Here is a 12,650-nt window from a genome sequence, read left to right as displayed (position 1 = left end):
TGATGTTTCTCTACCAAAACCTTGAGGGTGTTTGTGGTGGTGTTTTCCTTAACACATCAGTCACATGTATATTTAGCTCTCTAAATTAACTAGTAATCCTTTGTCCCAACGTCTGCWCCACAACTGGTATAAATATCACTGGGAGACTGAAACAGAAAGATGCCTACATGAATAACTATCAGGGAGAAAATGTCACACAAGCTCATCCCCCRCCCAATCCTCCCTTCTCCACACTTCTAAGCAGATCTGCTAATAAGTAAAACGAAAAGCAAGCTGCTAGGATGCTAAACATCACCTATTGCCCACGCAATGGATAACACGTGGGATATGAATTAATCAAAACTTTGCATATTAGCTTAATTAAGCCTACTGAGAGCTCATCCATGCTCTGTCCTGGGTATGCATTTCAAAAAAAATAAAGGTGAAGAACTACTGTCTGCTGTGACCTGGATAAAAATACAGTGAGGTTTTAAATAAGCCTCTGCTGTAGATGCCTTGCTTCTCACTTGGGGATTTTCACTACTACACACACTTTTGTCCCACTGGTCCTTGAAGGATCAAATCAAGTATTCTGAGGCCAACACTTCCAAAATCAGTATTTCGTTTCAAGATTTTTGTGGGAGCACTGTCGCTCTGGAACTGATCTGGTGAAGAACTGGGGGGATTCTATGAAATGACCAAACCAAATTTATTCTTTCTAAGGCATACGTTGGCACAGGCATAGTAACAAAAAAAGAGTTTTTCAAGTCAACAATTTCCCACTCATAAACAAATATACCTCAATAGCAAGCAAAGTTAGTATTGATTGATTACTCATACTGGAGCAGTGCAAGAGGGGAAAGAGGAACAAAAACCATGGCCTCGGGTTTTGCAATTTCCCTGAAAAACACCTTCCAGTGTAAAAGGTACCCATATCCAAATGCTGACTAGCAGCTTTAATTTGAAAGTTTGGTGCAATTTTACCCTGAAGCCACATATAAAAACTGCATTAGGACAACACAGGAAATCACATGTAGATCATCATAGCCATAGCATAAAGCTCAGATTTATTAATGTGGGGGTTTTGTTTGGTTTTTGGTTTTGTTTTTCTTAATGTGGTCTTATTTGCCATAGAGTAAGGTCTTACCCATTTATTTTATTTAATGAMGTTTATGAAATCTAGGTTCATTAAAACTACACAGAGATCACAAAAAATACCATGACAATCCAATAAAAGACCTAACTTTGGTATCACTTTCATGTAGCTTGAGAACTTTAAGCTCCATATTACACCTTTCACAAAAAAAGTCTTATTAAAAATCAGATCAGTTCTGAACTAGACCAGTTAAAACCACCAGACACATCTTATACATATGGTCCTTTACAAGTGAATAACACTAAAAAGTGCTTAAATTAGCTTAGAAAGACAAATTTAATATTCCATAACCAAAATAATTATATTTCTGGTATTTTAAGTGGATCATTTCCCAATAAATTAAAACCACAGACTGAGTGGAAATTGGTCTACCTCCTCTGAATTCRTTAACAACAGGAATTACACCACATGAAAGTTCAGCAAATCAGTCTATAAATACATCCATTAAACTGTTCTAGTTCTGTTTKTTTTCATACATCTCAGTATATCTACAGAAGGATGATGCACTCTTCAAACCAATTTAAAATCTTATTTTCTTTAGCTACACCCTTCCCAAGTGAATCCTATCCCTAGGCTATTATTTCACTCCATAGTTGTGGACAGGATGGTTAGGAAACAGTTAATTCTGCAAGATTATATCTTCCATATGTAACTACCATTCAGCATCCCACCCTAAGGGTACAATCAACCAATAAAGGCTTTGTTCTGATTATGTAATGCATATATTTGATATCCCACTTGAGAACTCTGTTGGATGTAAAGACAGCTATGGCACAGTGACTTTGCAAATAAGATGATGTCATGTTACTTTGGAAGTAACAAAACATCTGAGCATGCTCACTGTGAACCACACAATTCAGAAGTCCGAGCACTTTTCAGCCTGAACAACTCAGCTGCTTGAGGGCTCTGTGTCCCTTTATGGTTTCCTTGCCCTGCAGCACTTACAAACTTTCTGTCACCAAGAACAGAATCGCAATTTTCTTCCAAACTAGTCACGCAAAAAACCACACAGAACAGCCCAAATTCATTCGAATTTAACAGGTTCTCAAAAAATGGAATAAAACCCTCTCCCAAATTGCATCTATGAATAAAAAAAAAAAGGAAAAAAAAAAGTTTTAAGTAGTTTTGAGAAATGCAAAATGCAAAAGGTAGCAGGCAAAAGAACATATAAGAGATCTGTGAAATTCCTAAGAGAGAAATTGTATATGGAGTTCTAACTTSTATCAATATAGCCATAGCTTAAGAGTTATGAAGGTGTTTAACTTAAGATTTACATTCAAATGTTGCACATGAACACATTTATTGTTCACCAAAGTAGAAACAGTAATAGCCTATAAATTGTCATAAAACCATGCACCCAAAACATGTACTTTGAAAAAGACTGTCACATGTTGGGGTTTTACATACAGAAGCTTTAATAGTTCAGATCAATAAAGTGTTTTTTAAAAGAGAGGAAAAGTTTAGTGTAAGTAAAATATTCATACAGTCACCAGAAAAGTGACACAACAAAATGAAAAGGTTCTATTATCAGCTAAGTAAAATCACTCTCACTTAAGAAATTACTGTGAATAATGAGAAAGAGAACAATATCAGGGTCAAAAGAATGAAGATAGATAAAAAAAATCAAGCCTAAAGCTCTATTAGAAAACAAAGTGAACATTTTTCTCAATTTTTCTTCAAAGATGTGACCATTTTCACTGTCCTCAGTGCCATGTAACTGACAGTAACAAGTTAGCAATATTTGAAACACAAGATTTCTAAGATAAGTCCATGCAGAAATGCAACACCCAGGCACTTTCCTTTCTAAAGTCAGATTAATGTCAAAGTGAAAAGCATGCATTTGAGATTCTGTGCAGAATACTTCCTGACTGTGGACCTTCCCTTTCCCATGGACCTCCCTCAGGGAACACAAGTGCAATCAATAAGTCTCCCTGTATTCCAGTACAAATGCTAAAAATACCTCTAACCATTCCTTCACAGTTACTCCATTGGAGATTGGCATCTTCACATGGTCCTCCCTCCACTTTCCAATAATGAACTAATGGACTTTCTTACTCCAACATGACAAACTGGAACCTCTCCTGACAAATGTTAGCCTCTTTTATTACTTCTGGCTCCTAGACACACATAAAAAMCAGAGAAGAACAGAACATCACAAGAACAGAAAAAACTTGTTAATAGCTGGTGCAATAGTTAAAGAAAAAAATCCCAAACAACTTCTCAAGGTGATTTGGTTTCTCTACATTGCAATTATGAAAAGAAAGAAGTTAATATACTTGCAAACGGATCCACAAACATGATCTCCCATTTCTTTTTGTATTACTTACATTAATGCTATTTCTTGAAGCCTGTAGGAACGAGAGAAAACCAAAAACGGGCAGCTTTGCTGCTTTTGTTAAGTACCTAAAATAGAGAAAATGCTTCCAAGAAAGCATTTTCCACAACATTGAAGCAAAAGTAAGGAGTCTAAGTTTGGCAAAATGACCCCAATTCTACGACATCAATGCACGTGCAACGCAGACCAGTACAGTATTTAAAGCTAAGGTATCACTAACAGCCCTCAGCCGCTTGTTCTAAAAATTAACTAGCTGAATGAAGTCAAAATGCATTGGAATCATCATTCATTGCAGCTCAGACACACCCAGAATTCCTTTGTATAAATCTGCAAATAAAAACTTCACAGAGTGATTCCCAAAAGACCTGGAGGCTCTTCAGGATTCCCTCCAACTCAGACCCTGCTCTCCACGAGCAAAGGCACCGATTAGGGTTTCCACAAGGGTTTCTTCTAAGGGATTCCTATACCTACCACAACTGCTCCAGGAATTGCAACCATCTGTCACACTGATCACTGAGAAAAATATACTTAGCAACACCTTTTGGGCATGACTTGCTTGATTTACATACACACAGAGAGCCAAAAGTTAAGGCCCCATTTAGGTTCCCAAGCCCCAAGGTCAAAGGAATTGCATAGCTCTCAAAGTGTTTATTCCTGTCAAGCTCTGTATAACCTTCTGTCACTCTGGACACATCTTAGGCTTCTGGCAAAATAACTCCTCCTATTTTGGTAGTGTTGGATTCATGTATATCCTCTTTACTCAGCAGCAATATCATTTGCATATCATATTTATTTTATGTGAGAAGAGCCTTCCCATCTACTATGGGAATTTGAAATAAAAACAATTAAAATCAGAAAAACAGAGTAAAACAGAAAAGAACTAACAAACCTCATGTGTTTCAAACTTGAATCAAACTAAGAAGCCATGCACAACTGAATCTCATTTAACCAATACAACATATATTTGGAATTCAGAAATATATACTTGTTCTTTTGCATCTTTCTAGTTCTAAGTCTCTGTTTATTATACATGRAATTGAGACTTTTTTTAAWGYATAATTTTAAAAGTTAAACACAAAAARGYTGTAAGCAMTAYCATAGGTACKACATAAWRATAACTAAAATCACTTTTCTCCCTCTGTGCTACTGGCTAGAGTTATGCACAACTATTTATCTATACCTGTAGTTCTGTGTTTATTGAAGAGGGGGCAGGGGGATAAACAATCCATAGATGAACAAATTTACAATGCTTAAATCTCTGTTGTGTAGAGTGCCTTAAAAGTACTAAGGTCTATGTTCTTCTCTTGACTCCATTTAAAAAATTAGCTTATTTTTTTCTTGAGTCATAGTACAGTCTGCTTATAAGATAAATTATTAGCAATTATCAAATGTGCWACAAAATTTCACAGCAGAATATGCCACTTCAGATTTCACTTATACAAATTGTGTCACTACAAGAAAGAACACAATATATTGCTCTCTTTAATAAATTCTATGGAATTTATCCTGATCACTTGCTTAATAAATGCAATTTGTGTGGACTGTAACTATCTTTCATCTAATTAATATTAATCTTTGTATTAGAAGCTCCCGAGTTCACTGGCCAGAGCAACCAAAACCAGAAATTATGCTCTGTCAAAACACTTTCAATCAAGTTACCCAGGGGAAACAAGGCTCAAAGGTACAGAAGCTCCATCCTTACTACTAAAATTAGGWAACTGAGCAAAACAGATTAAAAATAAAGTGCTCAATAGCTAAAAGACTCGACAAAATAAAGCAGACTATAAAGCAGTGGGAAACATTCCAGCTAAGATTGTTTAAAGAGCATAGGATTTAGGGACTRAAAGAAAATTTTGCCTTTCTTTCAAGCACTGGTAGATAATTTCCTTAAACCACTTCTTTTGTGCTTTGGTTCAGTTTTCAAGCATGAAGCAAGCTGTAGGTTATTCAAGCATTTAGTTCATCTCCTAAAAGACTTTCCTAGTAATAGTCCATCCTGTTGACATAACACCCGGAGACATGAGATCAATAAAAGTATTCCCAGATAATGACACAACTTCAATATTGCTGAGTTGAAAGTAATGGTTCTTAAGGCTGATATGTCTCATGCCAGTTGCTGTAAAAAAGCCAAATTAATACCGTTTTGTATTTGTTCCCCTTCCTCACTCAGGGGTTTTGTAAAATTTTTGTTGMAGACTCTGAAGCTGTGGAGTGTCTGTGTCTGCTAAATACATTTCCCCAAGCCCAAGAGACTCCCTGAACAGTACCTGCTGTGGGCAAAACTAACACAAAGAGCTACATGTGACTACACCCTAGGAGATCAAGAAATTCTGTAAATACTTTTCCAGACCAGAGAACTGAACCGCACAACTAAGTCACATTTCTAAACTATGAATCTATCAGATAGCTCAGCAATTCTGAATCCCAAAGGGATCAAGGTTTTACGAGTTACATTAGATCCCTAGGAATCCGCAATCTAAAACAGCCTGTAYAGGACACATTTGCCTCTGCATTATTTCAACACATATTCCTTGAACAGGTACCAAGATCACCAGTAACTTAAAGCATTGTGATTTAAACAGGAACTAACATATAGCTACTGAAATTACAGAGAATAAGAAAAGCCTTTTTGAATGCATTTCTTACCAGGAATCCTAAGGTGGGGATTTATCAAGGCAGAGAATATGCTTGTTATTACATCGATTTTGTAACATACATGAAGCATCTACAGACCCAAAGAAGGGCCTCTGGGCCCAAGAGCATGTTTGTGTTTTACTCTGCTGTTGCAGGCAGCCCAACAAAAAAAAAATAACTTTCCTTGCAAATTTTGCCTTCCTTAGCATCCGTACTCATTCCTCCACAAGCTCGCTCCCTTTCAGTTGAGCTCTTTACCAGCTCTATTTTCACTGAGTTAATCAGTAGAAGGCAAGAGAAGCCTGCTCAACAGAATTATAACAATGAAGTGTAGGCTTCATTATACATTTTAGCTCCAATTCTCTCTACTTAACCACCAAAAAAAAAAAAAAAAAAAAAAAAGCAGGGCAACTCTGTATTCCTCTTTGCCTAATACCAGTGGCACCAATGAGCCTTCTTCCAGTTCCCATGCTGCACTGAAGTCTGCAGTCACCTAAGTGTGTGCCTGACAAACTTGTGCTCTCAAAGCAGTCACTGGCCTCAGGAGGAACCTGCAAGAAATGCACTGAATGCCAAATCCCTTCTACCTGTGTGCTGGGCTTTGCTCTCCAAGCCATTGGTGGAACAGCATCAGCCACTAATAAGTGCAGAAACAACAGGTAGGAAGGGAAAAGTGTAAGAGAAGAGATGGTGAATAATATGGAGGAGCTGAAAGAGACTGCTATAACTTGATCTGCTTTTTCACCTCATATTCCTTTCATTTTGAAAGGAACATCCACCACTGGCACCACGTTCAATTCATGGCAGTGTGAAAAGTTGAGTCAACAAACCTGTGCAGTTTTTTTTCAAACAAGAATTACACTCCTCTGAAAGGGAGTTGATCACTTTGAATAAAATAACTGCACTCACAGCTTAGATTAATACATAAAAAGGAAACAGGGATTCATGTGGAGTCAGACTTGAAAATGTTTCAGGCACATGAGTTCCCTGAAGTTCTACAAAAAGAATCTTGCTGTGACTAAATTTCAAATGGATGAAGAAAAGTAGTACATAGTATCACATTTTTTCTGCAGTCTAATGACTAATAAGAGACTATTAAAAGTTCTACTTCCAAGCATGTTCACCAACATGAAACTTGGTACCTTCCAAGGTACTAAGTCTTCACAGGATTACAACTCACTTTTGCAATTGCATTAATAGTGAAATGGCTGCCATGCCTCCAGAAATAGCCCAGCTACATAGGCATGCTTATGGGTGGGGGTTTATAAAAAAACCTCACTGCAGAACCATCATAAACMAAACAAACCCCCAATCCCAAACTTCTTCTTAAAATCACTCTTGTACAGAGCTTTCACGAACTAAAGAACATTATTTCATTATGAAGAAAAGATTACAGGACTATACAGGGGTTTATATAGAGTAGGAGAACACATATAAATTAAATTATATTCATCTTTGTTCATGGTAAACACTGYCATGCAAAATAATGTCTTTTTCATAAAAATCTACCTTGGTCCCACATACAAAATGAAACCATCTCACAGATATGAAGCACTTGCAAGCTCTCCTTAGAAGCCATTAGCCATTAAGAGGTGCAGTCATCAACTCCCCAGTGAAGCGCCCAACATAAAGGGATCWAACTATTCTTAATATTTGGCTAGGAATTTTATTTGTATCTGCCAAAAAACAGGAGAATAATGGAATCTGCAAACAATAGGAGACTTTGAAAAAATATTTCTTCCTGCTGCCAAAAAAAATTAAAACACACAGAGTAATGAAGATATGAATCTCTTTCCGCCCATGGTCCATAGTAAAAGACACATGAATCTGAAGAATGTTATCTTTAGAACTTTCCCCTGCTTCTGCCCCTTGCTTTTCACWTGCATTTATCAGTTGTCAGTACTTTTCAGACGGTAAATAAACCATAATAATCTTCATATTTCTCTTTGCAATATTCAGAAAGTAATCTGTACATTAGCCTATAAAATACTAAAACACTTCACTTATGAAATCTAAGACATCATCAAACACAATGCTAGGAGAAATAATAAAGATAAATTAGAAAAATTTTGAAGGATGCTGTTAATCCAAGAAATAATTAGAGTGAGTCTTCTTGCACTAAGCAATGTCAAAACACCCTCAGATTTCAGAGACAAGGCTGAGCACACAGTGGAGAAAAATCCTTGTAGTCACATGAGTTACTAAAACATTAAATATCAGATCCCATTTATGCAAGGCAATAAAATTCAACTTGTCAATTCTGCATGTTTCAGTTCTCCAGGCAACACATGCAAAACTTAAGCAGACCACCTCCAAAAAAGCRAACTGTTTTAAATAATGTAAAAATACTAATAAAATCTTTGACAGTATTTGTACTTCAGTAGGTATTTATTTMTGGAATATGAAAGTAACCTCAAGAYTTAAACCCCAGGGGAAATTCAAAAGGCCAAGYTTCAACAACATCTACATGAAGTAACTGTGACCAAGGGCCTGATTCAGCCAAGCATTTCCATATATCACTAAAATCAGACTTTTGCTGAAGTCCTTTCCTTTTTCAACAAAAATACACAGGGYTATGTTTTAAGTGCTTTGTTGAACTGAGGCCCAAGTTCTAATTTCCTTTATTTATCTTAGATACAAAATGGCCAAAGGMAGGGGTCAAATGCTGCAATAGATAGGTTATGGGTTTACAGACTCTGGAACTGCTGCTATGAAATGCCATGGGAAGAAATAGGAAAGAGAAGTAGTTTAACGATGGAAGTAATGGGAGGAATTCAGATAGTTTTAGATAAAGTCTAAACAAGTGCCTCAAAGTCTTTTAGCTTATTTGGCCTGTCCTCTTGTTGCCTCATATAATCTTCCATCTTTCCAACTTCTATTTTTAAAGTAAAATCCTGAGAGCATGTGGGCACAAATAACAACRCAAAACAGATAAGCAGGACTAGACAAAAGTCACTGCAAGCACACAGAGAAACCCTGCTTTGACAGGAGAAGAACCAAATGATTTAGGAAGATTTTCTTTTRGTTTCCAATTTCTACAAATCCACAATTCTTCGTGCTGTCACAATACTTGCAAATGCACCAATTCTGTGCAAAACTATGTGTAGTAACTAAGGAAACAGAATTCATTTTCAGGGAGAAATGGAGAATGAGACAGGCATAGCTCCCTGCCCAAAGGCTTTTTTTTTTCTCTTTGGTGTAGTTCAGCAGTGCCAGGATTCCACCTACAGATAGTGAAAAAAAACTGCAAAAAAGCACTAAAGGAAAATTTCTCTGCAACTAATTCACTGCTTCAGATAAAAATAAGCATTTCGTGTTAGTTTAGTAATCCAGAACTTGGAATTTTCAATAATGTAGTTTTTTTAACAGGGCTTGGAATAGCACTGTRCTCTGTCCTTTAAGTCATGACAATAAAAGAGAAGGAAGTCAGGTCATTACACACTCAGCTGATGTTCTTTGATAAAGCTGCTTTGCACAAGGTCACAGATGTGCACCTTTGTATTTACAGAGGAGAATTAATTAAGAAACTAGGAGYTCATATTTTGGCCATCCCCAGATGTAAACACAGACCTATAAACAGAAGGACTTGCATCYCCCATTCCCTGCTCCCAGACTACCAATAAACTTATCACCAGCATCATTGGAGCTATGTTCCTTGCAATTCCACAGCAGAACTAGCCTGTGAGGATGGAGTTTTGATCACCAGTTTTTGAGAAGTCCTCTTCTTCAAAGCTGCKTATGGCCTAAAGCCACTGCTTCATGTGGGAGAATAAAAATGCAGGCAATTTTCATATGAACTACAGAAACAGGGTGTGTGCAGGTAAAGGGAAAGATGCAGAAAAACAGAACAGTTGCAAATGTAAGGAAAGGAAAAAACCCAAACCCAGGACAGAAGCAGTAGTTCTCACCCCTAAGGATTTATACGCTTGCATATGCACATACTTGTGTAAAAAAGAATGCATTCACCTTTAACTCCTACCAGCCTTCCATTGAATAATTTACTTGACCTGCTGCAAACCAAAGCAGTACCTCCACTGCCCGCTCTAAGGCAGTACCTTGCACCTGCACTTGTCCTGTCTTTTTAAACAAAGTCCCAGCAGAAAGGCTGMGTTTGTAGCTGAAGATGCTCCCCATACCAAGGTCACCTGGATGAGCTTGTATTTTGAATGATCCATATTGGCTAATACTTTTGAGAAAAAACAGACAAAATGTTAGCTTCCAAAAACATTAGCCAAGGAACTGAATAGGTCAGTYTTAGCTAAAAGACAGGTTATTTTGTTTTTGTTTGAATTTGATTATTAAATCTCCCTGGAATAGCAAATGAAATATTATTCTGATCCGTTCATTGGTATATTCAAGTAAGATGTTTTCTATCTCCGAAACTATTTGGGAAGGGTTAGTGTTAAACAGATTTGGAAGTTTTCTGATCAAGTACCCAAATCTTGACTTTCTCAGAAACTTACAAAGAGGACAGAGCAGGATCGCCCATAAAAATAAGTGGCACAGTTCTGAGGAAGTCTTCATTCAGTAACAATTCAAGGGTTTGCCTGGGATTTTCCAACTAAAGAATAAGTACCTTTTTCAGGCTACACTCAGGGTAAATATATGCAAGGTAGCTAAAAGAGGTCTGTCTTGTTAATTAAACGCAAATGTTCTAATCACCACTTGTCTTCATACTTACAGACAACACCCCCAAATAAGTAAATTTCCTTATGCTAGCATTATGTTCAATATGACAAAACACACTAAAAGTAGACAGAGAACAGCTTAAGCTATAGAGATGAAGACTTAAATTCAAATGCTGCAAATAAGTGAACTGTGAATGCACCTACTTTAAAGCTCTGAACTTTAATAGTGTAGAATACCTTTAAATGGTCTAATTTACCCATCAACATAAAAGGAGATTATTTCACTGACTCCCGTTAACCCTTAGTGGAATTTCCAGTGTACCTATTTSCAGTATTTCTTCCTTCTGCTCTCAATGTTTATTCATGGTGTACACCAAATGATGGGGAATACAAGAGATACATTTTATGTTCTTCAATCTAAATCCTACTTTTTGGCATTCTGCCTCTTTCCTAAATGTTAAAACCAATGATTCATTTCTTCAAGACCTTCTTACTAAAAATAGTTAGTTGGACTGCTTAATTGTGTTAGCTGAAACACAAACATACAAAAAAGGGAAGGGGTTTGAAGAAAAAACACTGAAGAGAAAAAAAAAAAATCAGATTTCATCTGGCCTTCCCATCATCACTTAAGAGAATTGTTTTGTAGTTACATCATCAGGAAATAAAATACTATCCTCCAAGGACCTCGACTCTTTACAGAAGGAAAAAAAAAAGGAAGGCTCAAAGTTCATACCCCCCTCAGAGGAGTTCAGCTAGTAACTTTGTTTGTCTAAAAAAAACCTAAAAAAAAAAAAATTAAAAAAAAAAAAAAGAAAAAGCTTCCTCAGAACAACTAATTAAAGAAGATGGCTATGACTTGGAATTAATTTTTTCCGTTTTCAAACTCTAGGCTGCAGGACTAAGTGCAAAACATTGTACCTGATCACTAACAACTCCTAACGACTTTATTATCAGCGCCACAGGGGAACTGCTCTAACCCAAACCTTCCGCACACTCTTCCCGACCCTGAGCTGGTGGACAAATGCAATGTTTGACACAGCAATGGGCTCAGCCGGAGCCAGCATCCAGAGCGGCCGGAGATGCCCAGAGCAGGCCGAGCTTTCCCACAGCTGAGCTGACCGGGGCGAGCCGAGTTTGCCCAGAGCCGAGTTTGCCCAGAGCTGAGTTTGCCTAAAGCCGAGTTTGCCCAGAGCCGAGTTTGCCCAGAGCCGAGTTTGCCCAGAGCCGAGTTTGCCCAGAGCCGAGTTTGCCCAGAGCCGAGTTTGCCCAGAGCCGAGTTCGCCCAGAGCCGAGTTCGCCCAGAGCCGAGTTCGCCCAGAGCCGAGTTCGCCTAAAGCCGAGTTTGCCAGAGCCGAGCACGCCTAAAGCCGAGCTTGCCCAGAACCCAGTCCGCCCCACAGCCCCGCTCAGCCCCTCTCGCTCTCGCCCTCCCTCAGCCCCGCAGCCCCGCTCGCCCCATAGCCCCGGCTTGCCCCGCTGTGTCCAGGTCGCCCGCTCCGCAGCCCCGCTCGCCCTACAGCCCCGCTGAGCCCCGCTCGCCCGCCCCACAGCCCCGCTTGCCCCGCTGAGCCCCGCTCGCCCGCCCCTCAGCCCCGCTTGCCCCAGCCGCCGGCCGGAGAGCCCCGGGCAGCACGGCGGGGCTGCACCGCGCCGTATATGGCAATGCGCTGACGTAATGCCGCCTAGGCTCGGCCGCGCCGCCCGCCCGTCGCGCATTGTTCRGCGGAGCGCTGCAATGCTCACCGGCAGCCCCGACCCGCAGCGCCCGCAGCACCAGCTCAGCCGCGATTGCTATAGCCCGCCAGCGCAAGGTAAGGCACAGGGTGGGAAGCGAGCTCCTGCTGGCAAGCACTGGCGCTTCTGGCTTTTCTTCTAGTGAGATAACTTTTCTTAAAAAGTGACTTCCAAAAAAAAAAAA

General features: G+C 38.9%; 2 protein-coding genes across 2 annotated transcripts in view; one reads left to right on the top strand and one right to left on the bottom strand.

Moving 5' to 3' along the window:
- CMSS1 (cms1 ribosomal small subunit homolog) overlaps positions 1-12,650 on the bottom strand; it is a 217,956-nt gene that overhangs the window by 167,719 nt on the left and 37,587 nt on the right. The window lies entirely within an intron of this gene.
- FILIP1L (filamin A interacting protein 1 like) overlaps positions 12,434-12,650 on the top strand; it is a 35,970-nt gene continuing 35,753 nt past the window's right edge. The window contains exon 1 of the mRNA XM_057364165.1: positions 12,434-12,543. The gene's annotated coding sequence lies outside the window, so the exon portion shown is untranslated. The remainder of the gene's footprint in view (positions 12,544-12,650) is intronic.

The sequence above is a fragment of the Malurus melanocephalus genome, unplaced genomic scaffold, assembly GCF_030028575.1.
Source record: "Malurus melanocephalus ecotype Western Australia unplaced genomic scaffold, MMel_1.1 scaffold_36, whole genome shotgun sequence".
Classification (NCBI taxonomy): Eukaryota; Metazoa; Chordata; class Aves; order Passeriformes; family Maluridae; genus Malurus; species Malurus melanocephalus.
Note: the sequence above shows the minus strand (reverse complement) of the source record. Positions and strands in the feature narration are given on the sequence as shown.